The 12,201-nt window shown below is 34.3% G+C and overlaps 1 long non-coding RNA gene across 1 annotated transcript; it reads right to left on the bottom strand.

Moving 5' to 3' along the window:
- Window positions 1-441: 441 nt before the first annotated feature.
- Window positions 442-4,641, bottom strand: LOC125682139 (uncharacterized). Its single transcript, XR_007372452.2, has 3 exons — window positions 4,311-4,641; window positions 3,378-3,444; window positions 442-775 (listed from the first exon to the last, which is right to left on the bottom strand). It is a non-coding gene; the product is annotated as an uncharacterized LOC125682139 (long non-coding RNA).
- Window positions 4,642-12,201: the final 7,560 nt, after the last annotated feature.

The raw sequence follows: 12,201 nt of genomic DNA on the forward strand, positions 1-12,201 counted from the left end.
CCTGGGAAGAGACCACCGACCTTCCGAAAGTAAATTGGGAAACTTTCTCACTTACCAGCGCGAGCGGGATTCGAACCCACGCCGACTGAGGCCGTGTGATTTTGAACGCTATGCTCCAACCACTCGGCCACGGAGGCCCCTGCCATTTTTAATCTTTTGACCTGAAAATCAATGGGGGTCATATACTACCAGTGACCAACCCCTGTATGAAATATCACTATCAATCAAAGGGTTCTTGTATTGCACCCGGTGACCTTTGGACCAGAAAATCAATATGTGTCATTTTCTACTGTAGAAACCACATGAAACTTTAAAATTTATTGAAGTTTGTTCAGTGTTACTGTAATCTATGTTGACATACCAGTAATTAGTAAATTTATAATATCAACAAAGAACAACTCATTTTTGCAAAGTTGTTTATTCAACAAACATGGATCACAATGTTATCCAAACAACAGAATCATCTTTTTTTTTAAAATCATTATAATAGTGATTTTCCTTCAACTGTTCAGTAATGAATCCTTATTCAGTAGGCTCACATAAGACACTTGCAGGTTAATTTTGCAATGTTTTAGTTACATTAGTCTTCTGACACCAAAACTTGATCTTAACTAAGTCATGGTGTGTCCTTAGAATAATAGACTACCAGTTTACTGAATCAGGATGGACTTGTGTCGTAAGGTGTGTTCATTGACTGTAAAACTCGTAGGTTTTTTTTTCCATTCTCAAGAGCTCTTCTTTGTCTTCTATATCATATAATTCTGCTCTTCAAGTTCTAAAAAATGTGTTGAACAAATATTGAAAAGTTCATCTTATTTTTCACATTTTCATACAGTACACACCTAATTCAATTTGATTAAACTAAATTTACATGTACAAGGTCATTTATGATGCTAGAATAGTAATTTTACCACTTAATTAATTACTTAATTGATAGATTATCATGCCCGCCCGACCGCCCCTCAAAAATAATCTGTGAAATAAGCATAGATTTATATATCTGGCATTAAATTATGCACTTCTGTTGACAAAAACTTGTTTGTCATTAAAATATTTCTCAGAAAATAAATATTAAAAAATAAAAACTTCCCACAGTTTGCCCCATACTTTTTGGTGACCCTGGATGATAATCTTACTAATTAAGTTGAATTGGCCTAAAGGATGTTATGTTTTGATACAGTTTGTATACATGTGTTTATGCTGTATTGAAGGGCTATTAATAGTGTTAATACTCATAAATTAACAACATGTCCACAAACCTTATTGGTTACCTGAGTATTAATCAAATTTTAAAAAAATTCAAAGTATCACTATAGCTCTAAGGGCTACGAAATCCATGTTATACACTATATGACTCTTTTGGACCCACATTCACAACCCTGTGTTTTTGAAATTCGCAATTTTGGTACCCCTTTCTGCTTTTCCGTCATAAGCATTCAGCTTTATTTAAGGTAGTTCCACCCTCCTGTGACGTCATAAGATTTTGCGGAGTCAATGATTTAATAAGATTTATGCATAACATGAACATAAATTGTGTTCGAGTCTTTTTCAATAGTTATTGTAAACAATCTTGTATAACCATAAAATATTTCAAACGTATATGAATAATCAATGAGCTAAATTTTCACAATGCTAAAAGAGTTATTTCCCCCTGATTACAGGGAGCGTGCAGCACATTGCTGTCCTCATTCGATGGTGTCAAGTAAGGAATAAATAGAAAATTTGCAATTTCTGATTGCAATCAATTGCCAGTTAAGGAATTTTTCTAAGAATTAAGTGTAATGACTTGAAAACAGTATAACTGAACAAAATGTCTTAGTCACTGATTACATGTATGTGGCCCTTGTGTGTTTTTCTTGCAAGCAATGTATGGTCATGATGTAACAAAGTATGTAAATATTAACTATAGTCCTCAATTTCTTTAGATCAGAATCATGATGTCCTTAGTATATCAGCAATTCTTCATTATTAATTTCTATCAATATTTTCGACAACCAAACACAACAAAACATGCAATAAAATATGCCTAAAACACATGTACAACCAATACATACATGTACATTATCAGTTTATCGTTTCACAATGAACAACACTACTTGTTGCTAAATGTACACCAGATGCCAATAAACAAAGCATGTTAATTATCTCGAATTGGCATCTCTAGTGTACAATTTTTGTTAAAATATTTGTTTTGCATGTGATTCAATATTTTGAAAGTTAAATTTTGTGTACATCAACTTACAGCTCTTCTTGCACTTAAATAACTCAAATGAGCACAAAAACAATCAGCAGGCACATAACAACATTTGAACAATGGATCTTCCCCCTTTTATTATTACAAAGTTGGTTACATATAGTTCGATCTATAGATAAGGCTGTTCCCCTCATCTTTTAAAAAAAAAAAAAAGCATTGTCATGAATGTTAAAAGTTAACAGATGAATAGAACTGAAAGATCAACCCTTGCCACCTTCCTTCTTCAGCTTTGGATTTTTTAAAAAAAAATTTACTTGTCAAGAATTTTCAGGCAATATCATGAAGTCACACCCCCCCCCTCCCCCTCCTTATCACATGTATGCTTTCATTGTGTTCTTAATTCTGGGTGTTTGTTGTTTTAAAAACAGACTACTACTGAAATCCTCAGTATTAATTGCATAATTTGGACACAAATAAATGTCAAATACACTTATAACCACCACCCCCTCCCCAACTCTACAATTTGACGAAGTGTATATCTTAAAAAGTTTTCTCCATAAAATTGAAGAAATCAAACCCTGGTTCTAAAACAAAATTCTCAATTTTGGTATAGAGCATTTTAAAAAGTACCGTCAATCCAGAGTCCTTAGATTTACAATCTATGTTAATTCCCCTTGTCCCAAAGATGCTTAAAAGAAATTTGAAAAGAATTGGAAGGGTGGTTATCAAGAAAAAATATTAATGTTCAATTAACGTCTTATGATGACTGACGCAGACAAATAGCAACATGTAGGTCACTTGAGTGATTCTCAACATTGACCTAATTAGAATTAATCATTTTTACAAATGATACTGAGCTCATACACATGTGTACATATATATGTGCGTCATTGGCAACAAAACAACTAGTCTTTTTGAGTATGCTAATTAAGTGAAGTAATAAATTTTTTTAGGAAGTTGTGATGAAAACGTTTCAAGTCATCATGTCGAATAAAAAATGGATGGTTTCATGTGATTATTCTAGAGAATTCAGTTTCCATGCAGGCTCTATAACCAAGAAACTAAACCCAATGTATCACATTCCCCACATCTATTAATTTGTTTTAGGATTTATAATACTGGGATACAAATTTGAATTTCAAATTATGTATTCAATGTGTATGTATTAATGCTGAATATTTACCTCCTCAAAGTCAGCAACTTGGTCAACTCCATCTTTAGGTGATTTGCACAGTATGATGCTCATACAGCTGAAACACAGAAAAGCACACGTTAATTACATAAAATAGTGGTCATGTACTTTGGCCAAAATATGTGATTATTGGATGAAAAAGTAAGAATTCAAAAGTATTTGAATATTTACAATTTACATTTAATATTTTTTGATTTACTTCAGTTGACAGGACCTACATGTATTAAAATTTGAGGGCCCAGTTACAGGACCCAATTCAAAATCATCAATTTTTCATCATTTAATTTTTCCAAATCAAGTGTCCTAAAGTTCATAATTACAGAGATGAGAAAAGTTTAAATCATAATAGTATTTGTGTGATTTCTTCTGTAGATTAGAACCATCACATATTAGTGGGGGTTACCACAGGTAAACAAACTTGAAGGTAGCCTGGCTCACCAATATATATGATTTTAACAATCTTTATCTAGAATGCACACAGGACACTCACATCTTTGTTTTTATTGTAAACTTGACAGTCAGAGAGAGAGAGAGAGAGAGAGAGAGGGGGGGGGGGAGGTCATCATTTAGGATTACATAAATTAAGCCTAGTCCTTTTGAAAATGTCCACATGAAACATGATTTTATAAGTATTCCCCAATTTTTATAGATCCTGAACTCTGTGTAAATGTGATAGGAAACTCCCTGAGTGAATGTTAGGTAGGGGACATACTTAACTAGTATTCTATATTGTACACCCATGCAGTAAATGACAGGACTACTTACAATGTTCAGTCTACATGTATACCACTATAGCTGACTAGCCTGGCTGGCAGTATAAAATAAATTGGGGTTCTCATATGTTTACTATAAGCCAAATTTTCTAATACATTTTATTCAGCCTTTACTTTAGAATTTGGATTCTAAATCAAATAGAATACTTACGTCAATACAAGTTCCAACACGGCAACAGGCAGGGCTTTTTCATATTTTCTATGAATATGTCTGTCAGCCTTCTGTTTCCCTGGGCATTTTTTTTTAGTCGGATGTGATTCAATAAAGCGTTAAATTCCACAACATTTACTTTTTCTACGAATACGTAGACGATTGGATGCTAGAGTCCGCGTCCGGTGACTATGGCAAAGATCAAACGGATTTGTATTCCACGAAATAAACCGGAATCCTTTAGCACAATTGAAGATAAAGATGGTGGTAGTGAATTAAGTGAACAAAGAGCATCTGATATTGATAAACTTCTGAAGAACAAATTGAATAAAAACTCCTGTCATACTGAAAACAAATGAAGGCTGTTCATATCTCCAATACAAGAGAGTGTTACAAAGGGCAATAACTCTTTCTGGTGTATTTTGCTTTGTGCACCAGAGGAAATTACTGGTTTATGTGTTTATCTTTGGTTTCTCCACAAATGTGTTTGTGTACTTTTTTAAAGTAAGATGCAATACATTTTACTAGCATGTGAGTTTACACCAAATGACTGGGCAAATATATTTTATCCCTCTCTAAAAATTACATATATCAAACCATTATACATCATAAAAATAATTATTTCTATTGTTTTCAAGGATTAAATAAATACAAAAAAAATTCTAAAAGCTAAAACCTAGCTCAAAATAATTTTTACAATTGTTGTTTTTATAAACAATAGCGTTTAATTTTTGATTATTCAAAATATAACATACATGTACATATCTTGTCCAGCTGTTGTTAGAGGATCGGTTTCCATGGCAACCGTTGCTAAGTCAAACCTTTGCATGTCCTTTTTGTTTTATATCTATCATAATATTGTTACACACAAAGTTTCATCAAAATCTGTGACATACCGTGGCCACTGAATTTTGATAGTTACATAGAATCAGTCTTAACACTTTGAAATATTTCGGTATATGGCGGCCATTTTGAAAATGGCGGCTCAAAAAAATTTCATGGTGGAAATGGACTTGGGGGTCACTAACTTACCCTAGAAATAGAATTTGGTTGAAATCCGATAACCTTGAGTTTTTGACGTTTTCTGGCCGCCATCTTGAAACGGCGGCCATTTTGAAAATTTGAAAAGTTGAATGCACCCCTCCTTATGACCCCCTATCAGTTCACAAAGTTTGAAGTTGATCTGTCGAAGCACTTTCACAAAATCGGTCGGACAATTTTCTCACTAAAGAAGAGGAATAATAAGAATAAGAAAATAATAACGAGCTATAACTGTGTTGGGATGCCAACACAAATGTCTCCGAACACCTCCCCATATCAGAAATGCTTTTTAATGGCAGATATGCACTCAGGATCCTAAAAAAAAAACCTAGAAACTAAATTTGGTTGAAATGCGACGGACTTGATTTTTGGCGGCCATTTTCTTTAATGGCGGCCATTTTGAAACATTTGAATTTTGATTGGAAGGAAATACTGATGCGAGAAATGAATTTTGGACCCTCCATTTACCCCAGAACCCAAATGTTCTAGAGATTTTAACACTTTGAAATATTTCGGTATATGACGGCCATTTTGAAAATGGCGGCGCAAAAAAAAAAAGAATTGACGTGGGAAATGGACTCGGGGTCAACAAATTACCATAGAAATAGAATTTGGTTGAAATCGGACAACCTTGAGTTTTTGACGTTTTTTCGCCGCCATTTTCAAACGGCGGCCATTTTGAAAATTTGAAAAGTTGATTGCACCCCTCTTAATGACCCCCTATCAGGTCACACAGTTTGAAGTGAATCTGTTGAAGCACTTTCATATAATCGAGCGGACAAATTTCTCACTGAAGAAGAGGAAAAATAAGAAGAAAATAATAATAACTAGGTCTTCCGTTTGTTCACTTCCGGTAAAGAGTTTTCTGATCCTACAAAAACCATTCAAATATATCAGAGAATGTACTTTAACAATAAATGAGAAGTGTATTATCGAATTTTTTACTCATTTCTTGTAACTTCCGGTGACGACCGGAAGTACTATTCAGATGTGTTTTCCTATGAATGACAGTGACTCTTTACTGTCTATATTCCCTGAAAATTTCACGTTTCTATCTGAAGAGTTCTCAACAAAAAGAAGTAGACTAAAGAGAAAAAAATAGTAGGTAACTACCGACCGGAAGTCAATTTTGAAAAACGAAATTGTCAAAACTCTAAAAGTTGATACTATTCTTAAGACATGTGAAAATCATATCAAACACTTCAAATATAAGCGAGATTTGTGGGGACAAAGAGACGAAAAGTAAAAGAGTATTTGATCAAAAAACCGGAAGTAGTCGTTTTGACTACCGACAGGGTCAATATTCTTTTGACATTTTGAAGGAGACTTAATAAACTAGTATAGGTTTCAATTTAAAAGAAAAAGTTTGAAATTTACGATTATTTCAATCACTTCCGGTGACGACAGAAAGTGACAGTCGACATGCTCAACACCCTATTGCATGCTTACAAACAGAGATTGATCATCCCTGAATATTTGATGAACCTATCTTTTACCCTTTCCAAGAAAAATGCTGGACAAAATCTCGTTTGAGAAACAGAAAATCGGCCATATTTTCCTACCGGAAGTGAATTTTAGAAAAACAAAAATTATCACAGCAAAGTCATTTCATAAGACATTATTCCTGAAAATTTCAAGAAAATCTATCCAGCCATCTCTGAGAAATCACTCGAAGAAATCGGAAAATCGTCATTTTTTTCAAATACTTCCGGTATAGACCGGAAGTGACGGACAAAAAAATTGAAAGTATGTGTACAATGGCCTAATGGTAGTTGATCAACCCTACAAGTTTCAAGCGTCTATATATTTCGTTATTGAGAAACTGAAAAAACAAAGTTTGAATTTGTCCACCCCCTATCTCACGACCGGAAGTGAATTTTCAAAAAATATTTGACGTTACTCTAGACATTTATAGTGTCTACAATATATGTTAAATACAAGTCAAACACTTGTTTAGTAAACATCTCGTTTACTAAACAAGTGTTAAGGCATTGAAAAAGGAGAATTTGAAAAGTTTTTCCTTAATTACCGGAAGTCGACGTTTCCACTTCCGGTGGGGTCAACGGTTTTCAATACTCCAAAAGATACCTGATAAAGTGGTATAGGTTTCGATTCAACAACTACAACTTTAATTTTTCGATTCTTCTTATCACTTCCGGTGACGACCGGAAGTGACGGCCGACATTCTGAATCCCCAACTGCACGCATACAAAGTGAGATCTATCAACTCTGAAAATTTGGTGACTCTATCTTTTACCGTTTCTGAGAAAAACGCTGGACAAAATCTCTTCTAAAAAAAACGGAAATTGGACATATCTAACGACCGGAAGTAAATTTTGAAAAAATGAAAAAAATGCCTGGGAGTATTTTCATTCTCTATCATCCCTGAAAATTTCAAGAAAATCCATCCAGCCATCTCTGAGAAATCGTGCCGACAAAAAAGGGGGAAAAAATAATAATAACTAGACACTCATTACTAGTAATGAGTAGGTCTTCCGTTAGACCACTTCCGGTAAAGAGCTTTCTATTCCTACGAAAATCATTTAAATGTATCAGAAAATGTGCCTTAAGAATGAATGAGAAATGTATTATCGAAGTTTTTACTCCTTTCTCGTAACTTCCGGTGACGACCGGAAGTATTATTCAGATGCGTTTTCCTATAAATAACAGCGACTCTTTACTGTCTATATTCTCTGAAAATTTCACGTCTCTATCTGAAAGAGTTCTCAACAAAAAGAAGTAAACTAAAGAAAGAAAAAGTAGTAGGTTACTACCGACCGGAAGTCAATTTTGAAAAACAAAATTATCAGAACTCTAGAAGTTGATACTTTTATTAAGACATGTGAAAATCATATGAAAGACTTCAAATATAAGCGAGATTTATGGGGACAAAGAGACGAAAAGTAAAAAGGTATTTTATCAAGAAACCGGAAGTAGTCGTTTTCACTACCGACAGAGTCAATATTCTTTTGACACTTTGAAAGAGACTTAATAAACTAGTCTAGGTTTCAATTTAAAGAAAAAAGTTTGAAATTTGCGATTCTTTCCATCACTTCCGGTGACGACAGGAAGTGACGGTCGACTCCCTACTGCACGCTTAGAAACGGAGATTGATCATCCCTGAATATTTGATGAACCTATATTTTACCTTTACCAAGAAAAATACTGGAGAAAATTCCTTTTGAGAAACAGAAAATCGGCCATATTTTCCGACCGGAAGTGAATTTTGTAAAAACAAAAATAATTATACGAAGGACATTTCATAAGATATTATTCCTGAAAATTTCAAGAAAATATATCCAGCCTTCTCTGAGAAATCACTCGAAGAAATTGGAAAATCGACATTTTTTCAAATACTTCCGGTATAGACCGGAAATGACGGACGAAAAAATTGAATGTATGTGTACAATGGACTAATGGTAGTTGATCAACTCTACAAGTTTCAAGCGTCTATCTATATTCATTATTGAGAAACTGAAAAAACAAGGTTTGAATATGTCCACCCCATATCTCACGACCGGAAGTGAATTTTACAAAAATATTTAAATTTACTCTAGACATTTATAGTGTCTATAATATATGTGAAATTCAAATCATTAACTTGTTTTATGACCGAGATTTATGCCACTGAAAAATGAGAGAATGAATAGTCATTCTTTGATATAACCGGAAGTTGGAGATTCAACTTCCGGTGGGGTCAACATTTTTTAAGAATTAGAACGAGACCTAGTAAACCGATATAGGTTTCAATTGGAAAGAAAAATGTTTGAAATTTATGATTCATTAATCACCTCCGGTGACGACCAGAAGTGACGGCCGACATTCTTAACCCCCTACTGCACGCCTACAAAGTGAGATCTTTTAACTCTGAAAATTTGGTGACTTTTACCGTTTCTGAGAAAAACCCTGGACAACGAAAACAGCTAATAAGTCGTATTTGCCGACCGGAAGTAAATTATACAAAAATAGTTGACGTTACTCTAGACATTTATAGTGACTATAATATATGTAAAACTCAACTCATTAACTAGTTTCATGACCGACATTTATGGCACTGAAAAATGAGAGAATGAATAGGCTTTCTTTGATATAACCGGAAGTTGAAGATTCAACTTCCGGTGGGGTCAACATTTTTTGAGAATTAGAACGAGATATAGTAAACCGAAATAGGTTTCAATTTGAAAGAAAAAAGTTTGAAATTCATGTTTCCTTTAATCACTTCCGGTGACGACCGGAAGTGACGGCGACATTCTTAACCCCCTACTGCACGCCTACAAAGTGAGATCTATTAACTCTGAAAATTTGGTGACTCTATCTTTTACCGTTTCTGAGAAAAACGCTGGACAAGATGTCTTGTAAAAAGACGGAAATTGGACATATCTTGCGACCGGAAGTGAATTTTGAAAAAATGAAAAAAAATGCCTCGAGGTACCATCCTTCTCTATAATCTGTGAAAGTTTCAGGAAAATCAATCCAACGGTCTCGGAGACGAAAGGGAAAAAAATAATAATAATAACTAGACACGATCTCGTTGCGAGCAACGAGTAGGTCTTCCGTCCGATTTGTTGATGCACTCGGAGTTAAAAAAAAAAAAAAAAAAAGACAAATGAGTCCCAATTTAGTTTCCGACTTTAAGACACTTTAGATATAATCAATTTTTCATATCATAAGCTTCTGAAGCAAAGTTGCGGTGAAATTTGTTTGAAATTCGACTCTCCAGGCGAGCCATAAGGCCCGCGGGCCTATTTCTTGATGTCATTTGTTAGCCCTCTATAGACTCAACAACTTTAGTTCTATATGTCTTTACAAAATATTTACCTGTAAAAAGTTATTGAGATCGACCGATATCGACAAAAAATCGACTCTACAGGCGAGCCATTAGGACCATAGACCTATTTCTTGATATCAATCGATAGATCTCGATAAACTGAACAACTTTTGTTCAATATGTCCTTACAAAATATTTACCAGTTACAAGTTTTTGAAATCGACTGATATCGACAAAAATCGACTCTACAGGCGAGCCATGAGGCCCACAGACCCATTTTTTGATATTGATCGATAGGTTATGACACATTGAACAACTTTTGTTCAATAATGCTTTTCAAAAAATATGTCGTTTTAAAGATATGAGGCGTCAAATATTTGCGATTTTGGCCCTTAAAATCTCTAATTACGTAACATATGACCTACTTTTTGATTTGATAAGATCAAGCTCGTTGAGATGAACATTTCCGCTTCTACAACTTATTATAAAATATTAATAGTTTCTGAGATATTCTCAAAAACATTTGGACCCTTCTGAACCCCTAATTTAAAGGGCCAGCCCGTTTTGCTTGATATCGTAAGAAAGGCCTTGTCATTTTAAACATTTTTTGCTCAACAATTATTTAGAAATTCTTTACCGTTCTCGAGTTATCTCTACAAGAAATATTTAGGGGCCAAACTGTAGCTCCCTAACGGGGCCACATAGGGAAAAAACGAAATGTACATATTGTTTAGATTATCATTCTGAACAACTTTTGTTGAATAATGCTTTTCAAAATATTTCGCGTTTTCAAGATATGAGGCGTCAATTATTTATGATTTTGGCCCTTAAAATCCCTTATTACGTAACATATGACCTACTTTTTGATTTGATAAGAACAAGCTCGTTTAGATGAACATTTCCGCTTCTATGACTTATTACAAAATATTAATAGTTTCTGAGATATTCTCATAAACCTTTGGACCCTTCTGGGCCCCTAATTTAAAGGGTCAGCCCCTTTTGCTTGATATCGTAAGAAAGGTCATGACATTTCCAACATTTTTTGTTCAACAAGTATTTAGAAATTCTTTACCGTTCTCGAGTTATTTCTAGAAGTAATTTTTAGCGGCCAAACTGTAGCTCCCTAACGGGGCCACATAGGGTAAAAACGAAATATGCATATTGTTCAGATCATCATTCTGAACAACTTTTGTTCTTTATTGCTTTTCAAAATATTTGTCGTTTTCGAGATACAAGGGGTAAAAAATTTATGGTTTTGGCCCTTAAAATCCCTTATTACGTAACATATGACCTAAATTTTTATCTGAATAAATTTGGATAGTTGAGATGAACATTTTTTGTTCTTTGACTTATACCAAAATATTAACAATTTTTGAGATATTTGATCTAGACTTTGAGCCCTTCTAGATCCCTAATTTAAGGGGCTACCCCTAAATCTTGATATTTTCGAAAAGATCTTGTAAATGTGCACAACTTTTGTTCTACATGTCTTAACAAGATATTTGCAAGAAAAAAGATATTGGAGATGAAAGGTCAAAAATCGCCGAAATCGGCGAAAAATTTTGGCATCCATTTTTTCAGGTCCAGGCGAGCGTTTAGGCAAATCGCCTCCGGTAAAATCGAATCCCCCACAAATCTTCTAAAATGTTTACTCTATCTTGTGTAGAAATTTCAAGACTCTAGCTTCAAAACTAACGGAGGAGATGTGTGGACAACAAGGCCCTTCAAAAAGTCACTAAAAGAGAGATAACTCCTGACCGGAAGTGACGTCAAGCACGAAATTTTGCAAGCAAAGTCTCGTCACCAAAAGACATCTTTCCTGAAAATTTCGTGAAAATCGATCGAGAAATGGCTGAGAAAAACGCGTGTACTACCAAGGAAAATAATAATAATAATAATAAATAATAATGAAGAAGAAGAACGCGAACAATAATAGTAAGGTCTTCCGCAGGAGACGGAAGACCTTAATAAACAGTAGAATCACTATAAGGTCTTCCGTTGGTAACGGAAGACCTTAACTAGACACGATCTCGTTGCGAGCAACGAGTAGGTCTTCCGTCCGATTTGTTGATGCACTCGGAG

Source organism: Ostrea edulis, chromosome 2, assembly GCF_947568905.1.
Source record: "Ostrea edulis chromosome 2, xbOstEdul1.1, whole genome shotgun sequence".
NCBI classification, from domain to species: domain Eukaryota; kingdom Metazoa; phylum Mollusca; class Bivalvia; order Ostreida; family Ostreidae; genus Ostrea; species Ostrea edulis.